This window comes from Daphnia pulicaria, chromosome 7 (assembly GCF_021234035.1).
Source record: "Daphnia pulicaria isolate SC F1-1A chromosome 7, SC_F0-13Bv2, whole genome shotgun sequence".
Lineage (NCBI taxonomy): Eukaryota > Metazoa > Arthropoda > Branchiopoda > Diplostraca > Daphniidae > Daphnia > Daphnia pulicaria.
The window spans coordinates 6,654,581-6,681,858 of record NC_060919.1 but is presented as its reverse complement, the minus strand read 5'-3'; the positions used below and the strand labels follow the sequence as shown (position 1 = coordinate 6,681,858).

The 27,278-nt window shown below is 39.3% G+C and overlaps 2 long non-coding RNA genes across 2 annotated transcripts; both read right to left on the bottom strand.

Annotated features, from left to right (window-relative positions):
• Window positions 1-1,762: 1,762 nt before the first annotated feature.
• LOC124348602 lies at window positions 1,763-3,159 on the bottom strand. Its single transcript, XR_006920059.1, has 3 exons — window positions 3,030-3,159; window positions 2,541-2,702; window positions 1,763-2,239 (listed from the first exon to the last, which is right to left on the bottom strand). It is a non-coding gene; the product is annotated as an uncharacterized LOC124348602 (long non-coding RNA).
• Window positions 3,160-26,043: 22,884 nt separating this feature from the next.
• On the bottom strand, window positions 26,044-27,011 carry LOC124348624. Its single transcript, XR_006920065.1, has 4 exons — window positions 26,916-27,011; window positions 26,825-26,833; window positions 26,362-26,752; window positions 26,044-26,286 (listed from the first exon to the last, which is right to left on the bottom strand). It is a non-coding gene; the product is annotated as an uncharacterized LOC124348624 (long non-coding RNA).
• Between the last annotated feature and the right edge of the window lie 267 nt (window positions 27,012-27,278).

Here is a 27,278-nt window from a genome sequence, read left to right as displayed (position 1 = left end):
AACAATATTTAAAAAAGTATAAAAAATGATTTATTTATGGGATTTATAATATAATAAGTATCTTTTTAATGGCTCTTAACGGCAGACTACCATAGGATGTAATTGATGTAGGTGTTAAATATATGGGTTAATTTTTTTTGCGAAACGAACGTCCAATTCCTCTTAACTTGGCTGTGAATAAAATTGTCATCGGCTACGATTTAAAAGGTCTCGAACCTGCTTCTCACCTTTTCTTTGATTTTGGAGCTGGTAAACTAACCAATCGTGGTTATGCTATATCTTGAAAAATTTTCGTCATCATGATTTTGCATGTTTGTCTATCTCTCTTCATGGTCCGTCTTGATTTAGAAAATTGGAAAAATTTTGGCTTCTTTAAATCGTTTTCATTTGTTATGACTCTAGTAAGCGCCATTTCGCTAACTTTACTGTCAACTATGACTCTTATGCAAGAAGGTACAAGCTTCTACCTATAAATCCCCCTAAATCCCAATTTAGTTGAAGTGTTTTCTTACTTTCTCTTTTCGTGCAATATGTAATACAGTAAAATTCAATGAAACATGGCAGTCAAGACTGAAGAGCACAGCACCCATAACAAACTTATTTTATTTCCATCGGGATTACTGTTCAAGTTGAATTTTTAACACTATCTACAAACATTATTATTGTGAAAAGATTTTATTCGGTTTCATAGTCCAGATGACTAAAAAGATCCAAGCACAGCGGGTGCTGGCTTCTCAATTGCACCTGCAATGCAAACAAAAACTTAAAAGTAACGCAATTTAAAATTTAGAGCCACAAGCATAAAGATAAAGAAAATAAAGCCTCAGTAAATACACATGGGATATCAGCATGATCTTCCTCGGATGGAAAAAGAAGACATAAAAAACGTAACTCATCACTTGCAAGAAATAAAGAACGCATTTATGAAAATGGAACATTTATAGTATGGCTCGATTAAGGGGATCGCAGAAACATTCGTGTTTTCCAACTGATTTCATTTCTTATGACACTCGTCGGACTTATCTCATTATCCATGTTGTCAACTACTACCATAATGCAAGAAGGAAAATGTTTATGTCATCCAATGTAAAATCTGTTTTTTTACACTGAAATAAATCAATAATTAAATATGGCAGTGAAGGCTTTTCATCTATTTTCTCATAATCCATCTCCAGACTACCAAAAACAGGGTTTTCAAAGCCCACATTAACACCCACAATGTTGTAAACTTAAGTGTCTCAAATTTCTTAGAAATGATTTTTTGGCCTTCTGAACGCGATTAAGATCATTTTAAGAAGATTTATTTTCGATTAAATATTCGATCGAAATTTAAATCGCGATTATTGTTCAATCGCCATTGTGGTTTTTGAGCTGTGCGCCGCCAGACTAAAACTCTGATTGAACTGCCTTTTTTTGCCATGACATCTAGCGCTGAAATGTTACACCTCTTGGTGAAATGAACGAATAGGGTCTTTGCATGTAAAAGGGATCAGCTGGAAATCAATATAATTCGAATCAGTTTTTTATGCTGATTCTCACAGTATTTTTTATTTTATTTTTAAAATCATTATTTTCCCAAGTAATCTATTTTCATAGTTGAGATAAACTCCCCCCACTTAAAAACGTACCATTCCATTTTTGTTCGCCGAAGGGCCCCGTTAGGCAATGCACCATAGACTTCCCCGTTGTCAATGCGGTGATGGATTCTAGAGGTTGTGCATTCCATATTCTCCTGTCACCGTGTCAGCCCGGACTTGTCAGCAATGGCAAGCCCCACCTTGGTCATGGATCCTTAAGACGTGGCACGTAAAGTAGTAGAGCAACCTACGGGTTGTATAGCGTGGCAGCCAACGTAATTGTATGTGTGTATGTTATTAATATGTGTTGTAAAAAAAGTGGTGGAATATAAAACACAATTCTTTACTTATATCATTTTATATTTTATTTCGTATGTCTTTTCAGTACTTTATCGGAGATCGAGAGATAGGGAGATGAGTGCCTTTGTTTTAGAATAATTATCATCATCAGCTATAGTCATAATCTACATTCGACTTTACTTTTTCAACAATTACAGATTGAATTTGGAGACGCAAACAGGCAAGTCGAGATTGATGAAAAAATCAACACATTCCAGGAAAACACCAGCACAACAGACTGTGAGCAACAGCTCACCACACCATTCACCAGCTCACTGCGACGAAACCATGGACATATGATTAAAATTCACCTGGCCCTATACCTATTTTACAAATTGAAATGACTATAGTGAACACATTTCTTGTGTGACATCTCATTGACAAGAGTAAAATAATTGAATCCTTCAAAATTATTTCGCTAACAGAAATTATGCATGGGAATCTACACATAAACAAGACATTCAAACTAATAAGAAAAAATTAAAATGATGGAAATCAAATCATGTTAAACCACACATCCACATATCCACAGATTCACTGAATCACTACTACTGAATAAAATGGATATATTATTTTCATTACTTAATCTACAGCTTGATAAAGGAAATTGACAAACATAATTACTTTCTTGTGAATTGCTTCAGGTTTCTGCATGGATTGCTAACAATTATTGGGCAGAATAGCTTACATATTTGAGGATAACAGCAGCAGGGAGCATCACAAACTGAAAGCAACAGCTGACTGGTTCTCACCTGCAACCTATTGACTGCAGCTCATACTTAAAGGCTGTCAAAACAATAAAAAAATTTAATTAACACTGAGAAGGAGATGTCTCATAATGCAGTAAATTACGCATGATATTCTAAAGGTATAGAAGTAAGCTTAACGGTCTCTCAACAATCCTTCAATGACCATAAATTTGACTAAGGAATCTAAACTTCACGAGAATTCCCAACTAATTATTTCAAGTCTAGTTCAACCCTATGGAAATTTAATCATAATAACACAAATCCACAGTAGATGTTACAATGTAAATTCTACATCTGGCACATAGAATCTAATCTGTCATCAATTATAAAAATCTAAATGGATGAATTCGTTCAAATAACATACTTTTCTGCGAAGAGTTTCTGAGTGTGTTGAGAAATACAAATGGAACAAGTAGCACGCAACGACATTTCAGCAGAGTGACATAAGATCAGTTTCAGGACACGTGATAAGATAATTCAGAAGAATTGAAGTAACAGGTTAGATTACCTGTGAATAAACATGCACAAATATATCATTCAGAAATCATACAGTTTCATAACGAGAATTACCAATTTAAGTTACATAATGGAAAATGCGGGTAATGCGGCCGTGAGAGTGCAATACGTTCTCGTGAAATGTTTCGGAGACAAATGGTGATTGATTCGTCACCCGTGAATATACACTGCGCCACCTGGTGGACATAATCTCAGTTACCAAAAATAGTGGTGACAGGCGAGTCGGCAGATTCGGAATTCCTTAGTTTTAGTAGTTTAGTAATTCTTATTTCAGCAGTCAATTCCATTAAACGCAAGAACTTACCGGATCCTAGTGAAATACAATTTTTTTTTCTAATTCTTGAATATGTTTATCCAACAATGGTTTAATCGGAGTAATAATAAAATTAAAAGTAGTACCTTCAATACTGCTTCAATAGTAAAGGCTAGGAAATGAATCTAGTCCTCGCGACCAGGATTTTTAAAATTCTTACACAAGAAATTTCCATTGGATATTTGTCAGTTTAAAAATTTAATTGATTCAGTATCAGGCACATGCAGGGATAGGGGATTGGAATCCAGATAACAGTAAGATACCACGGCTTGTTCTGACAAAAACTAAGAATCCATCCATCGAGTGAACACTGACTTCCAGTACTGTAAACAAATGAAAAGAAAATTAGGATGCTTAAAATAGCTGAAAAAAATTATTTTACCTCATTTTGTGGAGACTTCGGAACAATTTATTTCAATAGATTTACTACAAGTTCAAGTAAACAATTAATTTCGTCGTCCAATCATGTTGCATATTTCTTTCCCTGGTATTGCGGCACATTTTATATCCATCGAATCACGTTAGTATGAAATGACAAGAAAACTAGAAAAAATGCAACACAAGTAATCATTGTAAAAACAACCATCCCGTGTGCACACTTAACCATAGACGGCGATGGCACCAGGGAAAGCAAAAAAAAAGACAAATCCATTATTTTCCCAGTCAAGAGCGTAACAAGATTTAATTTCTAACCATTCCAGAAAACCACATTAATGTCTGACAAGGCAATTATTCTTTAATGATTTCGGTTTCGTTGCCAACGTCAACGCGAATACATCGAAATTTTTTTTTAAACCGAATTACTGCGATTTCCGGATCGTACTAATTTCATTATTATAGTTACTTAACTCAGCACTGAAATAAATCTGAAAACAATTTTCCAACCATGCTTAAAGCAGCTAATTTAAACAATAAAACATTATGTTGCTGAACTCAAATTCCAGGCGCAAGAGGGATATTTCTACCATGAGATAAATGTGTGAAAATGCCTGCAAGCCATAAAAGGAATTCAACAAACCTTGTTCTTGGATTGACAGCCTAATAAGTAGTTACACAATGTATTCAGATAGATTCCAGTTGCTTTACGAGCAAACACACCGACTCATTTTTATCATCGTCGCTACCTTATCATGGCTGGAGAAAATAAACTAACTTTCAGAATATTTATGAAAACGATGCGTTACCTTACTTCGAACGTAAACAAGAAGAACCTCAATGTTTTTCTAATTCGCAAGACGAGTACATGAGCTATAAGAAAGGACCAATGGGAGAAAAAGAAATAACCACAATGAATTCTCTTTACCGTACCAACGATAAAGGACATTGGGTGAAACACATACAATTAAAGAGACAATTTTTTGGCAATTAAGCCAGACAAATAAGTGAAATTACGCAATTTGAATACTGTTAGATTAACGGGTAACGATAAACAGTTTTGAACGCTATGATGTAGGGTGACTTCCTCTTCTCCACCACCTAATGGTATTACTTCCAATTTTTAAAAAAAAGTTCAATCAATAAATCATACATTATGCCGAAATGTTTTTCATCTTACAATATTTATCGGTGGAAAAATGCTCCCTTTGCTGCTAGGCATACGACACCGTCTGTTTGCTGTAGAGTTGCTATATATTTTTCCGTCGACGAAGAATATGAAAAGTAAATCAATAATAATGATTCAACAGCAGATACCTACCGAAAGTGGATATATTTCACGTGGTGGCCATAATAAAAGAAACATGAAACATTTTACGGCTGAATTTGTTGCACAGTTAAGCGTTGTATAAGTGGGCAGAAACCGGACGTCAACTGAAAAGTTTAAGTTTTAATATTGGCGAATGGCACAAATCTTTAATTCAATCAACCGGGAGTTAGAAGAAGTTCCAGGTCTTTTCATAGAAGAAGAGGTAGATAAGGTAGATTATCACGCCAGATTTACCGAAATTCATGGATTAACCAAGCTCGAACTCCCTTTCAGTAGTACAGAATTAGAATTAAAATCAGATGTTACTTGGCTCAATTACTTGCAAACCTTTTAAACAAGTTACGTTGAAAGTGCTGAGAAGTAAGGCCAAGTATTGATCAACTTTTGACACAGAGTTGCGCAACTATGGAGCCGCTGCGGATGGAGGTCTTCAAGAAGTCGATGAAGGACGACGACGGCATACGACCTACGAAAAAGAAAGACATTATATTGATAACTACGCCGAACAAACGAGAAAAAAAAATATAATTGCATACTGCAACCAATTATTTCAACATAAAAACAACCTCAAATGAGAGGTTTATCTTTTAAACATTGAATAGTAATTTAAGCCCAAGAACTAAATAAACTGGCCCAAAATTCCATTGCTTTCTTTCTCATCTCATTATTCTCATGTCAACAAACCTTTTCGATTGTTCTTTTTTTAAGTGAATAAATAAATCAGCGTTAATGCAAGTTATAAAAATGGTTTTGATGTTGGACAAATTATAGTCCCCTCCATAAGTATAGGATCACCCCGCGCCGTTCCATAAGGCGGCGTGTATTTTTCTAGTTGGTTTTTCGGGTGGCAAAAAGTGAAAAACGACATAAATTCACAAAACTTGGAATTTATGTCATTATTTATCTTTTGTTTTGTCTGAATTTTTCAGATTTTTTCGTTTATGGGATTGGCCTCTAAAAGTGGCTCCAAAAGTATCGGATCACTCCGACGCCAACCGTGTTATCTTGTGGCCCAAACTTGTTTTTCACATTGATTTTTATGTATTAAATTTTCAAGAAGAAATTTTTATTTTTAAACCGTGTATACACTACCCTTTCAAAAACTAACTTTGAGTTTTTCATGATGATCCGAATCATTTTCGAATTTTACCAGATTTATTCATTTCCCGAGTTTCTGAAATCAGAGACTGCAGAAGACTTTATTTACGGTTTACAACCTCTATCAGCTGGCGTAGGCAGGAAAATTAGTGTTGTTTTTATACGCCCCTTAAGTAAAAAAAGGTAGCATAGCGCCAGTGGTGTATAGAAACGACACTAATTTGCCTTTTAAATTTAAGTGAACAGAAACTTAGTGCACTTAATTCTTTACAACAAAACAATGTCACAGTTGATGCCGTCTCTATCATAATTTTCTTAAAAACCTCATGAGGAAAGAGTGAACATTGTAAGACTGTTGAAAGCTGTTTCAAAGAACCACCCCACTCTCATTGTCAATGAAATAAAATTGACTGGCATCAAAAGTTGTATAACATAAGGAATTTAAGGATTCCCAACGTCTTGGAGATTCATTGATCTGATGTAAAGACTGTTACCCTTTACCTAATCTTCCCTATTTTTCTAATCAGTCTTCATATAGAAGAAGAAGGAAATGGGAATAAAAATTACCACTTAAACAGAGATCAGAAAATTGAGATGTTCTTTCTTGTCAAATTCACAGTTAAAAGAATTCTTGTTGTGAGGAAAAAGTCTTAGCCTACTTTAAATCAGGAATAAACAAGCAATTTTACAATATTCAATACATCAAAATAAACCTTTAATAGTTAATCTTCATGAAAAAATGTTCAAATATTGAATTAAAAAAAATTATGTTATAGTTACACCAAATTGATTATTTTTGCTGTTCTTAAAGTTCTCCACGGCTATTTTTGGAGCTATGTCTAAAAGGGAATGTCAATTGATGTCGTGAAGCCTGCGAGAACATGCCACACTCCCCCCTCCCCCCAAAAAAATAAACACAGAATTTTAAATTGCATGTGTGGAATAAAATTCGCAATACAAGTGAGAACTGTCGAGAACCAAATGACTTTCCTTTTTCATGTCGCATTTTTTACTCTAAAGCTTTGATGTGTATGTAACCTTTTGCTTTGTTCCTAGCCTCTAAATGTTGGCTAAAAGTTTAAAACAGTTTCCCTCAATATGGATAGGGGGCTTTTTAAAGAAAAATTACATTCGGATTTGTTTTGCTACTGTCGCTACACCACAGCAAACCCCTGTTAGGACACTTCAGGTAGATGTAGGGATTTGAATGCAAAATTTTTAGGACAAAGAATGTTACCTTTCTAAAGGAAAGTGTGGACAGCACTTGGACTGGTGCAAGGTGGAAGTTTGTTAATGCAAAGTGCTTCTAACATCAATGTCCGTGTCTTATAGAAAAAGTTGAAAATCAGAAGAATCACTAGTGGTGGTGTCCGTTGACTGATTTTCAACCTGCGTCCTGTGTTAGCAATTAATGGTTATGTGAAAAAACTTTACTTTACGTTACACTCGTCCAGGTCACACGGTTACATTATTCCTTTGTTAGACTGAAATCGTTTTATTGTAGCCGATGCCCTTACTTTTTCAGGATAAAATCGATGGATCCGTGCAATGTTCCATTGTTACATATGCAAACGAAGTAGATCTTACATTTCTCTGATCTATTTTCGACAATGATAGATTACGAACTTCAAAAAATATCGTTTATGATTTAATTACTAACAAAAATTTGGTCAAAGTTGTTTTCAAACATGACAAATGAAAATGAACCAACCGGAACTTTCATTTCAAATCTTTAATTTAGTAAAACAATTATTTCACTTGACTATTTCAAGCGGAGTTCATGATATTGAAGACCATTTTTCTCTTATCGGACCCTTCAATAAGAAACTATTCACGAACATGTGAAATAACTGATTTAATTAACACTGAATTAATCCAAACTATGCGATCATGTGATCAATCAAAATCAATCAAAATCAGCATAACTTGGATTAATTTCCAAACTTGTTAAATTCATGTACAACAAAGTAAATGTGAACTTACTAATTCAGATCCCAAATTTCGGTTTTTCTCAAGCCGTGATTCTCCACTACTTCAAAATCAGCTTCAAATTTAATTGGGAATAAGTTTTGAAAATCATAAGTTTCATTCTCAAGTGAGGACGGCAAAATCTGTGAACAATTATATAAAATAGTTTTATACTATGTTTACAGTTTGCAGAAGATCTCTTCAATGTGGAATGAGAATCAGAAAAATCGTCAGCTACTTCATCCCTCTGTAAGGGCTTTATTAGAACGATTCTTTGATCTAATTCTAGATGCAAAAATATCTTTATAATCACCGTAATCGGAGACAGCATTTCCTAAATTAAGGGAGATAATAATGAATATTTTAAAAGAACCAGTATATGGTTGCAATATGTTGTATTATGCCATATTTGCTGTTGGCTGTATATTTTTTTGATGTACTGGGTTGAGAATCAGCAAAATCACGTTTATCGTCTTTTATCAAGGTTTTATAATGGTTTTAGAACTTGCCCTACAACTGCTACATGTAGATACTTGATCTTTAAAATATTTCTCGGGGGATAGGGCATTTCCTAAAACGTACATGATCTGATCCACTTACGTTACAGAAAGCTTGATGACTGTATACTTGTCTTACTATTATTGATGTTAAATGTACATTTCTTTGATGAAACCTTTTCATTGCAGGATTGAGATTCACCACCAAATTTTCTCCACCTTTTAGTCTGGTGTCTCTCGTTCCCAACAACCGGGTGAGTGATGCACACATTTTCATAAAAAAATTTACAATACATTAATAGTTTAAAGTATATTCCATTCAGAATCCAATTTGAATAACTCATTTGGAATATTCAAGTTGGGGCCACTTTTCTTCGTTGGTAGGACGAATAGGATGATGAGCTTTCTCCTGGTGATTTGTTAGGGGACATAGTTTTAAAGTTACGCTTGGAAAAATTTATTTCCTTTGCTTGGTCTTGGATTTTAGTGAAAAACTTTATTTATCTTTTTTTTAACCCATCCAACTATTTTGCCTGCATAAAAGGTAACTTTAAACAACCATTAAAAAGCAGCGTGATGTGTAAGGCGTCAGACGATTCACACTACATATTAAAAACAACATCTCAATGAACAACCAAATACATCTAGATATTATTCAAGCAAAAACCTTTGACTTCCGCCGAACAGATAAAAAAATTAGAAAAGTGTCAGATATAATTGCTCTTTTATAACATTCCTGTATGTGGTGGCGTATTCAGTAAAGTGCTAAAACACAGTATACTGTGTTGGCATTTGACAGATATTGTCAAGTTGAAGTAGGAATTAGGCTGCAATCTTTTAGTCTTCCCCTGTATTTTGTTCCTAATTTCTAGAAATCCACTGCGATACAAACTGGTGATTGCTTTGGTGGTATCCCAGTTGATGTCACGTTTCATTTCCTTGAAATATTTGCAATTGAATCCCCACATTGTGTTACTTCATCAAATCGAGATTGAATAAATAAATGTTATTTCTGTGATCTTTAAAATATTTCCCTTTTTCGAGAATTTCTTATTGAAATATTGAAAAAAACAAACATTATGGAACAACTCAATTATGAATGGATATGTTGGTTTTGCATGATGCGAGAGATCATGAGATGAAAACCAATATCCAATAAAGTGAAGATATCGTTTAATTCAAATCAAATGGTAATTTTTTATTGTTTTGCAATTTATAAATTGGAATCGTAATCTTAAAAATAAAAAAACGGTGAATTTAAGAAAGGGTTGCATTAAGAATTTGAAAACTCTAAGAAAAAAGTCACAGCTATGAAGGTATTGAAGGATTTGGAATTTAACATTTAAGCGTTTCGTGGAATGGCTTGAAACATCAAACTTTGACTGCATTTTAGATGGAATGATTTACGACTGCAAGCTGCATTGGTAGTGGAGCATGACTCCAATTCGTTATCTGCGTTGGGCTGGCTACTGTTTTCATCGTCAACACCTCCAACACAATAATCTCACAAGACTCTGCACGGAGTTCGAAGTGAACCAATTCGTACTGATAACTCATCCCGTCTCCACCAGCTCCATTGACGGTGAGTAGTTGCACTCAGAAGAACTGAACGACAAGTGCCACCTGACAAGCCTGGATAAATGAAAGGGTGTGATTCCGCGAAGGGGGAGGGGCGCCAAACAGCAGATGCAGCCGTTGCTGTACGGGTGAAATTGAATTTGAATCCGTCAGTCTGACGAAAATATGGGTAGAAAGGAGACTGAGGCGAAGCCACTTTTAGTTGCGGTATCACTATTTATGATTTCAGATCTTATAGCGCCTTTGAACATCCTAATGCTAAGTTCTCGCATTACAAATCACGATTTTCTCTTCGTGTATAGCCCCTTTGTAGAATGCTACAGTAATAAAAAAATACACATAAGTAAACAAATTGAACTTCCCGCAACCATCCCCAGTTCCTCCTGCTTTTACCACCATTTAAGACGATCTCAGGAGGGAGGCGTCCCTGGTGGGATAAACATTACAGGCGGTATAGCTCATCGAATGTTTTATTGTAATTTAGGTTGTGCTGACACTTGCCAAGTTGTCGTTGGGGTTTTCTGGATAATAGAAGGTGTTGTTTTCTGATTCCTAGAAAAAATGAAAACGAAACACTTATAAATGAAATAAACAATAAATACTAAACAATGAATCATGTCATATATGGACTGTTGGGTGTCCCAATCTTGTTGATGACATATATCGGCCATTTCTTCATTTCAACAGAAATCTAAAACATAAGCAGGATTTCAGTGATAGTCAGGTTGAAGTAGCAAGTTTCTTCAGCTGGGCAAGCGGCAATTTAAAAAAAAACAGACACAGAACTATTCCTATTATTGAAAAAATTGACGACTCATTCTGGAGGAACAAGCATCTCCCCTTTTCTGTTTTCCCTAATTTTTTGAAAATGCACCCTTTTGATGTCCCCACTTCCAGCATAGAAAACGGAGAACGTAAGTTGATCTTAGTTTAGTAATATATAATTGACTTATAGGTAAAAGACGTCGCCTTCATCCTTCGCAATTTGATGTTGGAAACGCCCCGCAATATTCTACCGAAAAACATTAACATTCGAGATCTCATTGCCGGAGATGTTAAACCACCAAATTTGCTTCGAACCTTCTTTGTAAGTCTGTTAGCAGGTAAACTTTGTTTTATAGGAGAAATATGAATGTAATTTTTGTATCTCAATAATGTATTGTCATCTTGACATTCCAATTCAGGTTTCAAGGCACATAAAAACAAAAGCAATATCTCAAACAGAAAGAGATGAAAGAAGATGATAAGAATAGATACTTTGATGGATGAAATTCTTTTTGCCGTCACTAATACATTGACTCTACAAGCCATCAAAGCCATTGATGCTAGGGATGTACTAATGGACGTTGAAATTTTTAGTACAATATATTGGCAATATAGGAAAACTCGAGATGATTATGACGTAATGAACCGTTTTGGACATTGCGTGAGCTGCAATTTTGTAGAAGGTTTGGAAACAGAGCAAGCTATTGGTGCTGTTGAGGAATCTAAGTTATTGCCTGAAAGTTTGCTTCGCAGACCGGATCTCAACACTGGAGTTGCCTTTGATAATTTTGATCTTTTCGTTGAAACGCTTATGGGAAAAGATACGTTATATTACACCGTGGGAATCGTGGCACAAGAGATTCCCTTGATGGTGACAACTTTTTCCATTGGCTGAATCCGAAGATAAAGAATGTGATATCATACTACAAACTGGGAAGCGACGACGGGCATTTATATCAAGAGATAACATAATTGAACCTTATAACAAAAAAACCAAGTATGCTGTTTGAGCCCATGCTGGCTTTAATTGGTGCAAAACTGTACCCCACAAGATATCATATTTTTATCAACCACTCATTTCATACTGCTCATACTAGCTCGCTACCTAAATGCACACCTCTGGCTATGGGAGTTATCTCCCTAAGAAAACCCAGTTGGAAAATACGTGTAACGATCTAATTAACCCCGACAAATTTCTCATCATACCAATAGACTTGGGACCCAGAAACAAATCAACCCATCTGTCTTTAAACTCTCTACAATCAAACTTATCGTCACGCCAGCTCGATTTTCTCTCAACTCCAGAAATGTTCTCGGCTCCTATTTTTGCAGTGACCATAAACCGATCATAACCAACCTCAACGCTGACCCCATCCACCTCGACCTAATAAATATTCGAGAAAGCCAGCTGGTCACAGTGGATAAAATAATTCGAACACTCACTCTACAAAAGGATTGACGAACGAGAATTGAGATCTCAGAGGATTTAGGCTGGAGAATAGGGTTGCGGGCGGCTTGAGGAATGTCGGCGTTGAGTAACCGACCTTTGCAGCGAATGAGATAATCACCGTCAAGGTATAGATCCAGTTGAGTCACTAAGGGAGGCCGGCGACCTTTCTTGTCACGAAGGAACTCAATCTTGGCAGCGAAATAGCAGTGTTGGAACGGATGGATCCACTGAATTTGACCATTTAGTAGTTCCTTTGTCGTGAGGGGTCCGGAAATCCAGCTTGGCGCTTTTTGTAGAAAATTGGCGGACTGGCGGAAAACACGGGCCGTCGTTCGCTTGAGCGACGTCCAATTGAAGCAAGTAATATCCATGATATTCGCAATATCAAGGAAAGGAACCGGAGCTGGATCAGGTGGGATAGCGTACAGGCGAAGAATTTGAGCGGGCTTTAAGCCGGACGACTCCGATTGTGGCCAGGCGCTGCGATCGGGTAGCCATGATGGTCCACTAACCCAGATAGGAGACGCCTGAAGCTGATTCAGAGTCACACCTCTAGTGACTAGGTCTGCTTGATTTTATGTGGTTGGGCAGTAATGCCAGTTGGCCGAGTAGTCGCGGGTAAAATCTTGTAGTGTAAAGATACGATTAGCGACAAACACATTTTTGTTCCGGTCGTTTCTTCAGAGCCACCACAAAACGATTTGACTGTCCGACCACATTGTTATTGACAATGAAATACCGAGCGCTTTGAAAACAACGATAATGTTCGTTGCGACGTGAATTCTGATGATGGCGGCCATAAGCTCTAGTTGTGGGAGAGTCAGTTGCGGGCGGTCACTCTTTAAAGGCGCAACTCTGGCTTTAGACATAACAAAGGAGCTCTGGTAGCCATCAAGGAGGTAGGTGACCGCGCCGTACGCTTGCGGACTGGCGCCAGCGAAGACGTGCAAGGAATGAACACGAGAGCTGGAGGCGAGGTAAGAACGAGGGATCTTTGGAGTAAGACCATTGAGAGAGGCGGCGAGGACGATCCATCGATCATAGAAGCTTGGAGGCAGTGGCTCGTTCCAGTCTAGCTTTATCTTCCATATTTCTTGAAAAAGTATGCGGGCAGGGATGGAAAGGGGTACAATAAATAAGAGTGGGTCAAAAACGGATGAAATCCCTCGTAAGACATCACGCTTAGTCGGTCCAGATGCGCAAAACGGTGATAAATCGACAACGGGTAAGAGTAGGGTGTCGGTCTCGCGATTCCAGAACAAACGTAGAACCTTTGTGAGAGGGGAGGAAACCGCGACGCCATCGAGAATCGTACGATCGCTGATTGAGGAATCATTTGATGCCCAGGATAGGAGGATAGGATAGGATAGGATGGAGATGCTTGTTGAAAGATGGAGCGGGATGCAGAATAATACTCCATAGCTTCAGCTGTAGAATCGCACCCAGCTATCAAGTTGTCCACATAGATATTGGCTTCAATGTCAGAAATTCGACGTCACGGTCGTAGGGGGGGGGGCGTAAGGTTGGTCTTAATGTGACGAGGGGGGAGTTGGGCAGGCAACACTAGACGTCCTAAGCAAAACAAAGAAATGAATGCTGACATCTATGAAGATCTGACGAAAACGAAAGGAAAAAAGGCAAGTTTGAACTTGTCTGTCTGGCGGTAATTGGAAATCTTGAATTGATGTCAAAAATAGTTTCCCTAATTTGTCAACACTGTTATCTTTCACCATCCCCCCTTTTGTCTAAAGTAGTCGAGCCCCTTCGCGCCCTTGGCGAGAACGGGCAGTTCAGAAAAAGACGACGACGACGAGAGTCAGCCCTTCTCTTTTTTTTGGGGGGGGGGGGGGTGGGGTGGGGTGGGGGGATTATGGCCAATACGGTGTAAACCAAAAGAAGAACACTCTTGATTAAAAACAGACAATAGAAAAAACAATCCCCAGTGAGAACAAAAAACAAACCAGTCAGGGGGCAAACTTAGAGCGGAAAGATGAGGCGCCGTTTGCTTCGTCGTAAAATTGTTCAATTTAAAAAAAAACAGAACGCACGTCATTTGACGGCACGTTCCCATGTGTAAATGGGCACAGGAAGTGGGGGTGCATAGAGTGACCTGTCCTCTCGTAATCCTGGCACCTCGTATGGTTTTCCCAGAGAACGCGATTTCCGACGAAAATCGCAGGATTGGCAGCCACGACAGCTTTCTGCAATCCAGCAGGGACAGGGGTGGAAAGAGCCGATGGAACGGGAACAGGTAGTGCCGTCACCGGGACTGTAGCCTCGTGTATCGCAGTGAGCATCCTTTGTTGCCTCTTCAGAAAAGTTTTTGACGTCGATCTTGGTTATGCTGTAAGGCTGGATGTAGACACGAGTTTATTTAACAGCAGCGTCGAAGGTCTGAACACTCTTCTCAGCTTGTGTCCGTCTCTTATATAAGCTGGCTACACTATGTGGAAACTGGGTTTAATATGAGAATGGAGATCCGTTTCGCTTTGTTCACCGTTATTGGCCTTCTCAGTACTGTTTCTCCCTTCCCATGGCACTCCTTGCAGTGCCTTTTCCAAAATTTCGATTACCCTGTTGAATACTCTCCCAGGCTTGCGTGGTGATATCGCTGTCTTATTCTCTTCCAAGTTTTGTTGGCGACGAAACAAAATCAATTTTGATAGAAAATGGGTCTTACCTTTTCTGTCACGTTATTATCGAAAAAAACGGTGATAGATGAATATAGAGAGCGAGAGAGAGGAACGCTTCTACCAGGACCAAAGCGATGTGACTGAAGGGCCACGCACTCAACACAAGGTTAAAAGGGCACAGGGGTAGCACAGAACGAGGAGAGGGGTAGCAAAAAAGCGCCTCCAACCATACCTTTCGGTGTGTCAAAACAGGTCGTCTGTGCGTGTAACCGTAGCGAAAAGACGCGTGGTTACAGGATCGGATCGGCCGCGACGACATGGGCGGCCGCGACGACAGGGTCGGCCGCGACGACAGGGGCGGCAAGGACGACAGGGGCGGCAAGGACGACATGGGCGGCCGCGACGACAGGGTCGGCCGCGAAGACAGGGTCGGCCGCTCTCGTCAATCGATGGAGGAAGAAGTCTCTGGTTCACCGGAATGAAAAAAAAAATAAATTAATAAATTAATCAATCAAAATAACGAATAAATAAAACTTACACAACACGACTGACCCAGCCCTTTTGCGGGGGGGGGGGGGGGGTGAATCTGGGGTTGGATAGGACGAGTTGTGGCTTTTAGGCGGGGTTCGATATCGCCGTCGTCTTCGATATCGCCATCGCCGTCGTCTTTCGCCTCATCTGTAGGATTCATTTCGTTCATATTGATCCATATTGATGTATCTTTCCTTCCCGTCATTCTATGGCTAGAAGAGCAGAGAGAAGAGTAAAAAGTTAAGAAGAGAAAAAAGTTAAGAAAAGAAAACTTATACTAAAAAATGCCCCCCTGCAACAAAAAACAGGGGTAGCACAGAACGAGGAGAGGGGTAGCAAAAAAGCGCCTCCAACCATACCTTTCGGTGTGTCAAAACAGGTCGTCTGTGCGTGTAACCGTAGCGAAAAGACGCGTGGTTACAGGATCGGATCGGCCGATTGGATCGGCCGGGACGACATGGGCGGCCGCGACGACAGGGGCGGCAAGAACGACAGGGTCGGCCGCGAAGACAGGGTCGGCCGCTCTCGTCAATCGATGGAGGAAGAAGTCTCTGGTTCACCGGAATGAAAAAAAAATGAATTAATCAATTAATCAATCAAAATAACGAATAAATAAAACTTACACAACACGACTGACCCAGCCCTTTTGCGGGGGGGGGGGGGGTGAATCTGGGGTTGGATAGGACGAGTTGTGGCTTTTAGGCGGGGTTCGATATCGCCGTCGTCTTCGATATCGCCATCGCCGTCGTCTTTCGCCTCATCCGTAGGATTCATTTCGTCCATATTGATCCATATTGATGTATCTTTCCTTCCCGTCATTCTATGGCTGGAAGAGCAGAGAGAAGAGTAAAAAGTTAAGAAGAGAAAAAAGTTAAGAAAAGAAAACTTATACTAAAAAATGCCCCCCTGCAACAAAAAACAGGGATAGCACAGAACGAGGAGAGGGGTAGCAAAAAAGCGCCTCCAACCGTACCTTTCGGTGTGTCAAAACAGGTCGTCTGTGCGTGTAACCGTAGCGAAAAGACGCGTGGTTACAGGATCGGATCGGCCGATTGGATCGGCCGGGACGACATGGGCGGCCGCGACGACAGGGGCGGCAAGGACGACATGGGCGGCCACGACGACAGGGTCGGCCGCGAAGACAGGGTCGGCCGCTCTCGTCAATCGATGGAGGAAGAAGTCTCTGGTTCACCGGAATGAAAAAAAAAAAATAATAAATTAATTAATCAATCAAAATAACGAATAAATAAAACTTACACAACACGACTGACCCAGCCCTTTTGAGGGGGGGAATGTGGGGTTGGATAGGACGAGTTGTGGCTTTTAGGCGGGGTTCGATATCGCCGTCGTCTTCGATATCGCCATCGCCGTCGTCTTTCGCCTCATCCGTAGGATTCATTTCGTTCATATTGATCCATATTGATGTATCTTTCCTTCCCGTCATTCTATGGCTGGAAGAGCAGAGAGAAGAGTAAAAAGTTAAGAAGAGAAAAAAGTTAAGAAAAGAAAACTAATACTAAAAAATGCCCCCCTGCAACAAAAAACGATAGCCCCTAATTTTATTATCCCATACTTTCAAACAGAAAATTCATAAAATAGTACAAAAGAGATAAAAAAGAAAATATACACCACCAAAAACCAAAATTTTTTATACAAATAAAAAAAAAACATTTATCATCTTTCAGGTGATAGTCATTATGTAGAAGAAGAAGGCTATGATGGCATGGTGAAAGTTATAAGCCTAATTTATTAATTTAATACAGCCATAAACATGTTTTTTTCTTTTAGAGTCTGTAAATACTATCTTTGACGGCAGGTGACATCTGTTCAAGCCCCGAGTCTCAACGAAAATAAATACTCAAATTAATCGTAATTGGCTAGAATAAGGAATCAACCAACACGAAAAAAAATCAATATTTCAATAACTACGATCAACACAACGCAAGTACCAAACGTTCATTACAAAACCTACGAGCATTAGAAGATGTTTTTCTTAATTTTTTGCTCGGAGCGGTCACTTAATTTGGCTTTATCTTTTATATTCTTGCACTTTCTTCCTCCCTATTGTCATTGATACCAATTGGATTAAGTATATTTCTACTTTTACTGTGAGTTTTTGCATTTATAATTGTATTGAATTTTATGATTTGTTGTACTATATGTATTTTTTGGACGATTGGTATGATCACCCAGACGGAATATGGGGTAGGGATCGATCTTTGAATGTTTTTCATTGAGACAAAAAAATTGTGAGCTATTGTCCACTTTTTTAAATGATTTATTGAGCATGATTTATGCTTATTCTTTGAATTTTTTGAGGTGGGCCTGAAGGGTATCCCAGTATGGGCCAGATTGTCATACATACTGTACATATTGCTATTGTTCTTTCCCCGCAACACTGAAGGGTAACAAGGTTTTCGTAGTCATTATCGACCATTTCACAAAGTGGTCGGAAGCCTTTGCCGTTCCAAACCAAGAAGCTAGAATGATAGCCAGAATGCTTGTAACAGAAATCATCTCGCGGTATTCAATTCCGAAGGAACTGCTGAACGATAAGGTGTCAAATTTTCTTTCGTAAATCGTGGCAAAAGTCTGTGAACTGTTCAAAGTAAAAAAGTTAGCGACAACAGCGTATAATCCAAAGTGTAACGGGGGAGTAGAGAGACAATGGATGGAATAGCGAATTATTGTGGAGAAAATCAGAAAGACTGGGACGAACACATTAACTTAGTGTTGTTCGCATATAGGGTAGTGAGACATTCGACAACGATGGAGAGCCCATTAGAGCCCAAAAGAAGGCAAGATTCAGGGATGCAGTGGAGTATAGAGAGAGACTACTGAGTAAATTAGAAGGAGCATCCGGGATCGTAAAAAAAAACAATTGGTAGCAGCTCACAAATACCAAAAGAAATACTACGATAGGAAAACAAAATTAAGACACTTCGAAATAGGAGAAAAAGTCTATCTACAAAATACAGCGTGCAAGATAGGAGTTACCCAAAAACTAACTAAAGTCCACTGTAAGGGACCATACAGAATTATGTCCTGACTTACAGAATAAGACAGTCAGACTTACAGATTAATCGTTTAAAGTTAGCATTGGAACGGATATATTCGACAGAGGGACTTCAAAAGGAGGAGAGAGAGCGATCCGAAATTACTAGAGAAAACGAAATCAAATGAGGAAACAAAACACGTCTCATTCTGGGATGAGGACACCTCACCAGAAAAGATACACAGCGCAGGGAAAATTCGGTCAAACTATAAAAAAAAGTGCGAACAAGAAAGCAGCCTGTCTGCACAAAAAAACTTGGAAGAGAATAAGACAGCGATATCACCACGCAAGCCTGGGAGAGAAGTCAACAGGGCAATCGAGATTTTGGAAAAGGCACTGCAAGAAGTGCCATGGGAAGGGAGCAACAGTAATGAGAAGGCCATTAACGGTGAACAAAGTGAAACGGATCTCCATGAGCCATTTGAGGAGACGGAAGAGGAGCCACTAAGTTGGGCCGACGAAGAAAAATGGAGACAATCCCTACACAACCAGTCAACATCAGCGGGTAACGGAAATAGAAAGGACGAATTATTTAAGGGAACTAGCCCGATTATAGCAGAGACCACTAGTGCTGAAGAAGTGGCGGAGGCAAGAAATCAGTAGTCGGAAGAGCTAGAGGGACTAGGCGAAAATAACCCTACGGATGGGTATACGTTACCAGAAAGGGGAGGATCACAAAAAAACCATATTACTATCAAACAGGAGGCAAGCAGTAAACAAACAAAAAAATAGACCACATCAGGAAGTTATAATTCACGAAAGTCAAAGAAATGGGTAGGTCTAGTCGAATCCGAGATCCTTAATAACCGTATCTGTACAATTGTCTGAATCCGTATCGGAAAAAGTAAATCTGTAGAAATCCGAATCCGCATCCATAACAGCTAAAATATCCGTATTTTATCCGCATCCGTAGACTACGCATCAAACATTTACTTCAGACAACATCCTTATGTACATTATTGGAATAGGAAATGACGTTCGTGAAACAACTCCTATGGATGTGGATCTACCTGATTAATTACAAGGACATTCAAGCAAAAGCAGAAAAACCAAAAGAATCGCACGTTTGGGGCCACGGAAATATCATCCAACAACGCAGGGAGCCACTGATAGTCACCAATTCAGTATGGACACTAACGACAGATATTAAAGTTTCTGTCTACGAAAAAGTAGTGGACCAGATTCGTTAATATGTTAAGGACTCCGGAAATATACTAAAAAAAAGTATAGGACGGCCCATAATGAAACCAATATACCCACCGTACTAACCGAATGGGAAAAAGAATGAGAAAAGAGAATCAACGAGGAAAATAAATTTTTTTGTCAAGAACTAAACAACTAATGGAGCTTTTGAAAACAATTAACGACTTGACGTCAAATAAACCAAGATATTGGGGGAAAATATGGAAAAGAATGGTTTTTGGGCCTGTAATGGGAACGGCGCTCAAATGTCTATTTGGAACAGCAGATAATAATGATGTTATTGAAATCCATGGACACATCGCAAATTTAGAAATAACCGCAGGGAAAATTTCTCACATTAACGAATTACAAGCAACAATGTACAAACCTTGCATAGCGGTAACGTTGCTCAAGATATCCTTCTCTCAAAATTAATTAACGCCACCAATGGTATTACCGGTAATTTGAATAAAGTAACGAAAGAATTTAATGACCAGAGTAGAAGAGAAGAGTATGAGAGAAGACGAATGCTAAATTTCCTCACAAATTTGGACACCATTAGAGAGACTATTACTAGAGCAGAGTCGACCCTTCAAAACTTGATGACAAACATCAGTATTATTACGATAGGAAAACTTCCACTCCATTTATTGCCACCAAATGTATTAGTAGAGGGCCTAGAAGCTGTTGGTAACACGTTACTTACTCCCACGACATCTGGAGTCTTATGGAATTATTATCATCTAACGATGGTAAAATCCATAGTGACGAACGATGGAATCCGTCTTTTTATTGAACTGTCCATTATCGTATACCCCAATCTGCGTTTGATGTATTCGATATTATTCCTTTTCCAACAAAAGTCCCCGGTACACAAAATTTTACAATTATGAAAAATAACATTCCTGTAGTAGCACTAAGTAAAGAACACTATTCTTACATACCCCTATCCACTAAAGATTTAGTCTCTTGTTCACCCATGCCTTCTTTGACAAGTGTAAAAAATTTCCCTGCATGGTCTACGGCAGGCGCCACAAGTTGTGAATTATCAGTAGTATTTAAAGACGAAAAAGGTATAGCCGAAAAATGTAGTTTGTTAATGATCAAGTCACGAAAAGAACAAATATTGACAATCAAAGACAGAACATGGGCGTATTTTTTTCCCGAACCCGTCACAGTTTGTTTTGATTGTATAAACGAGTATACTTACCCCAAGCCTTTTATACTAGTAGGTAGCGGAACATTAATTGTCCCTTTACACTGTGCAGCAATATCCAAAAGTTTTAAAATTAGACATAGTATTCGAGGAAATTCTTCCCTTACAACAGAATTGCCGTCCATCCCCCTCCTTTAACCCTGAACACATTAGCTGTATTACTCCAGAATGTATCCTTATTTCCCCTTCTCGACTTGTACAAATCTCCGAATGAAAGCTCCGACTGGACGGTCTCAACAGAAGAATTGAAAATAGCTAAAAAAAACAACCAACCACTATTTCGAACACTAAATGAGAGGTTCGAATATTATTAATCATGGATTTCCAGAGAGACGCTTTCTACATCTCTCATATCGTCTACTGGCCTAGGAATCATTCTCTTAGTCACTGCCATTGCATTGTACTTCTGATGGCGCTGCAAAAGAGCGAGAGATCCAAACGACACCAACAACCGAATAGACGCCCTTCAACTGGAAATTCGAAGCCTAAGCACATTCACAATTACAGAACTGGAGATGGTGAAAAAGATTATCTTCCAAAAAAAAAAACTAGAGGAGTGAAAAACAAAAAAATCCCTTCCTTGTCCAAAAAATTTCGATTCCTTAATATAACCTAATATGCTTATAGCCATGTTCCAATATTTAAAAAAAAGCCTGTACGCCCCAAATTATTTCTGGTTTACACAATAAGATATATCTAATAACCTAATAAAATATATATATACTTATTCCGTATTCGATCAGACAGGGACGTATGTTTCTAAATTAGGGGGTATTGTAAGATTATAAGTTATGCCCTTCCGGACTACTTACTCAAATTATGTGTTCCCTGTATTCTCATATTAAACCCATAGTGTAGCCAACTTTTATAAGAGACGGACACAAGCTGAGAAGAGTGTTCAGACCTTCGACACTGCTGTTTAATAAACTCGTGTCTACATCCAGCCTTACAGCATAACCAAGATCGACGTCAAAAACTTTTCTGAAGAGGTAGCAAAGGATGCTCACTGCGATACATGCCGTCAAATGATGTGCGTTCTTTTTTTTTTAATTGAACAATTTTACGACGAAGCAACCGGCGCCTCGTCTTTTCGCTCTTAGTTTTCCCCCTGACTGGTTTGTTTTTTGTTCCCACTGGGGATTGTTTTTTTATTGTCTGACAAACAGGGAAGGCCAAGTAGCAGTCGAAATGAATGAGATAAAACAGCCTGGAACGAATGAGGCGACGGACGCCCCGCCAACACCGCCCACGGCGAGCCCGAGCAGCCAAAACGAGGCGGCCGCCTCCTCGCTGGCCCCGCGCAGAAAATTGAAAACTGCAGCGAACCCGCAGATCCCGCGCGAAAAACCGGGGAGGGCCGCCACCTCGCACGCCCCGCGCGGCAAAAAAGACCGGCCGCCACTCCGCCGGACCCTGAAAGCCTAACCAAAGGAGCAAAGCAAGTCACACCGGAAGTGGGCATGGTCCAGCGTTTGAAGTAAGTATCTAGGTGAAAGTCTTTTATATTTATTCCTTATTTTGATTTTTTTTTCCAGAAATCGACTCCAAAAATTGGCTTTAGAACCGCTTTTTCTGATAAGCCAATCTAATGATTCAGTTAATTCAACGGCATCTGACGCTCCAAGCTCGTCGACAGCAGGCCAACATCGCTCGGGGAGAAGCTCCGTGAGCGCTCGTTGGTCCAGCGTGAGCTCTCGTCAATCCAGCAGACCCAGCAAACGCCGCCGATCGACAAGGGAAAATAAAGTAATTATCATCGTCGCCACCATCTTACAAATTGTGAATGCCTGCTGGGCTCTAGCAGTCAAATCTGACAAGCATAGGACCATGCTCAAGTGGCAGTGTTTTTTTTTTCGCCCGTCATCGCCGCCCTTGTTGGCTGCTTTTCCATTGGGGTGGCCGAATTGACCAAGAATGGCGAATTCTTCGCAAACGCCACTCGAGGCAATTAAGGACGGAAAGAAATGTTTCTTTTGTATGCGGGAGTGAGACATTATTGCATGTGGAAATACAATTTGTTGGTAGGCCGTCTACCCATCTTAATCCCGAAACGTTACTTGTCTTATTCCCCCCCCCCCTCCGCCATTCTATATGCGCTTCTTTAAAAGAAAATGTCTTGTCTTCCGCCCTACTCCATCTCGCGCCACACACGAATGCAACCGGATTCTGTCGGCCCGAGTGATTATCTCGTCCGAGCTCATTAGATCGCCCATCTGAATTCAACCGTTATATGCCGCCTGCCATCAAATCGCCATATGGATTAAAAAGAACTGTGCACGAGATATTCCGTCAGTTGCGCTCTTTTTCGACGACGACTTTTTCTTGGCCATATATTTTATATTTGATCCCCGGCTCCTTTTGCAAATTGGCCCACCATCCAACAGGAGCCAACATATATTTCGAGGCCAGCAGCAGGAAAAAGTGAGGCCGCCACCCCGCCGGGCCATCCCATCCTATCCCATCAGCAAGCCACACCGGAACAGGGCATGGTCCAGCGTTTGACGTAAGTATCTAGGTGATCGTCTTTTATATTTATTCCTTATTTTGATTCATTTTTTTTCCAGAAACCGATTCCAAAAATTGTCCTTAAAACGGAATCTTCTGAGAAGCCAATCTGCTGCTTCAGCCAATTCCACGCCATCTGAGGCTCCAAGCTCAGCTTCAAACTCGTCGACAGCAAGCCAACGTCACTCGCTCGCTGCTGTCGCTGCCGTCCCTGCTGCCCCGTCCGTCCCTGCTGCCCCTTCCCCGGTATCCTCAAGGAAGTCGTCACCGGAAAGCCCACGTCACTCGCGGAGAAGCGTCCGCCGTCGTCGGTCCAGCGTGAGCCTTCGTCGGTCCAGCCGACGCCGCCGTTCAACCGGTGACAACGGTCCAAAAGTAAGTCATTATTTATTATCTAGATATTTATATATATTAATTATTATTAATAACACTGCAGCACGTGCAAGGAAGAAGTCCCTGCTGGATTGCATAAAGTTGTCGTGGCTGCCCATCCTGCGATTTTCGTCGGAAATCGCGTTCTCTGAGAAAACCATACGAGGTGCCAGGATTAAGAGAAGACAGGTCACTGCATGCAACCCCACTTCCTGTGCCCATTTACACATGGGACGTCAAATGGCGTGCGTTCTGGTTTTCTTTTAATTGAACAATTTTACGACGAAGCAACCTCGTCTTTCCGCTCTTAGTTTTCCCCCTGACTGGTTTGTTTTTGGTTCCCAATGGGGATTGTTTTTTTTTATTGTCTGATTTTAACCAAGAGTGTTGTCCTTCTTTTGGCTTACACCGTATTGGCCGTCATCCCCCCCCCCACAAAAAAAAGAGAAGGGCTTACTCTCGTCGTCGTCGTCTTGTTCTGAACTGCCCGTTCTCGCCAAGGGCAGGGGGGGGGGGAAGGGACTCGACTACTTAAGAAAAAAGGGGGGATGGTGAAAGAGAACAGTGTTGACAAATTAGGGAAATAATTTTCGACATCGATTCAAGATTGCCAATTACCGCCAGACAGACAAGTTCAAACTTGCCTTTTTTCCTTTCGGTTTCGTCAGATTTTCATAGATGGCAGCACCCATTTTTTTGTTTTTGCTTAGGACATCTTAAATGTTGTTTGTCGTAAAAAGCTATAATATAATTAAAGAGATTGAAATATTCAATAATTGGTGGCTTATTACTGAGTCACATCAGAACCAATTATTCTGGGTAGGATGGTTTCAGACTTAACGCAATCATCAACGCCAAATTCCACCAAAAAGTAATGGAATCGGGATATTTATCTTTAATTACTTGAGACATTAAAATTTTAGGGTCAGTAGTTTGTAGAGGATTATTCAATGAAGTGGTTGACTCACTCGTACTTTTGTTGTCTGGGATCTACGGAAATGAGTGATTTTATTGAAAAAAAGTGCTGTTTACATTCCGACGACAACCGGATTGTAAAGGTTCCTTTGTTGAAGTAAATGATATTTCTGGTCAAGACAACTCATTATTTTTTAAATGAACGGCACCCTATTAGACAATGTAACTGGTAAGTTCAATATGCTACTTGCAAAGTTATCAACAAAAGAAAAAAGGTAAAAAAAGTTAGAGTAAAATTTGAAATATATTTGAGTTCGTCAGGGTCTGATTTGACTATTTCAGAGTTCAACGCCATCAGCAACACCCAATCCCACCTAAAAGCAATAAATTATCATTGAGAATGAAAACTAAATTATCATTGAGAAAGAAACTAAATTAGGATTTCTTATTTTTTTTTACTTTATGTATTTCCCCTTTGGTTCCGTAGCTTGTAAAAGATACTTGAATAAACTGGTTGTCTCATACGTACGATTGGTCTGCTTGGTCAGTTTAAACCACCCTTGCAAAATTTTGCCAGTGCTCATGCATCTTTCAAAAGTTAATGGAAAAGGCGTGGAAATTATGCCAAATAATTGAAAAGGACTGCAACAGATTGAGTAAGTTATTAGTTACATATTTAGTTCGTAGTCAATGAAATAACACTGCGTTTTTCTAGATTATCATTTGATGTTCGTGTCGTTCCACTAGTATTCAATGTCCATATGTAACTGCTTTCCCAATTCAGTAAAAACATTGGAAATGCAATCGTAATATTGTGTGTGGGCCTTTTCACCAGGATTTAATCAGTAAGGATGTATGTAGGATTCTCAAATCCTAATTTTCCACATCTAGACGATACGTTTCCAAAAACCCTTGCAAAAATGACGCGAGTGGTTATTGTTTTATAGGGTCCGTAACTGTGATTTCGAATTTCACACTCACTTCTTTTTAACCAGTTACTAATCGTAAATTAATAACGAGAAGGATTAGGGTAAACGGAATATATTAATAGTTAACTAAATGTAAAGCTTTGTCTTGTAGTTTTAATTTCAGTAACTAGTATAGATATCGGGATACAGTGACCATTTTACCAAATTTAGGGGCATGGATTGTGATACGATTCTCATCCATTTCGCCTTGGTTACATTCACCAAACCTTGGTAGGAGGAGGAAGTTGAACTGCCCTGACTGATCCAGTCAAAAATCGGCACCTATGTCGAACCGCCGGTTGTTCTTGATCGGCATGACTATTATTGGAAGAGTCATTAAGATCCGTACTCATTCTGTAAAACAAATATTAAAGAGGCGTTAATTACCGTATACATGTATAAAATTTTTAAATTTATTATCATATTTACATCAGGTTCCGTAAGATTTCTTGAGATTCTAAGAAACTTCGGCAAAGTGATACTTCCCTCGATGAAGTCACGCTCATTTTTTTTCAATGAATTCGTCTTTTTTCCAAATCTGAAGTGGTTCAGGCCGCGTAGATCGCCTGTCTGCTAATTCGGCCTCATAGTCCCAAGCGTTGGACTTTGGACTTTTGGGCTTCTTTGCTAAACATTTATAAAATCGAGTGAGTAAAGAAGTAACTGTTTAACAGAAGAAATCATTTATATTTTATCATTAAGAAATCCCACGCGTTGAGGTGCAATCCGCCAATACGTTTGGTCTTCTAAGAGTGCCATGATTCCAACAAATTATTAGTCCGGTGGATCAAGCCAAAAACACCAAAGACGTCCAGAGAAACTTCACCGATCCAGTAGGAAAGAAAATGGGTGCTAAATTTCTTTTTTCCAAAATAGTCCACAAATAATTTACCTCGAGAATCTGGTTGAAAAAATTTCCAAAAATGTTCAAAAACAAAAAAATCAAGCAGCACTTCAAAGAAAGAATTTAGACGTTAACAGACCTTAACAACAACTCTATATGCCGTCAAGAAACAAATTACGTTGGGAGATAAAAGCGAGATAAAAGCACATAATTCCATGCTGTGCGATATGTAGACGAGGATGGAAGATACAATTCAGACGAATGGGGGTAGACACAGGAGCTTTGGACTTTCATAAGCTAATATAGATATTAGGTGGTCTCCTAATATTCTATATTATCTAATCGCAAATGTCACTTTACTGACAAGATTGGCAGGAGTCAGAACTGCGGATAAAATAACAAAATATTACCACAATTATTTCGGCCAGACAGACTGGCATTGATATGGATATCTGGTTGCCAAATTTTAGCCTGTGCTCAGGATATAACACCGTTACAAAAG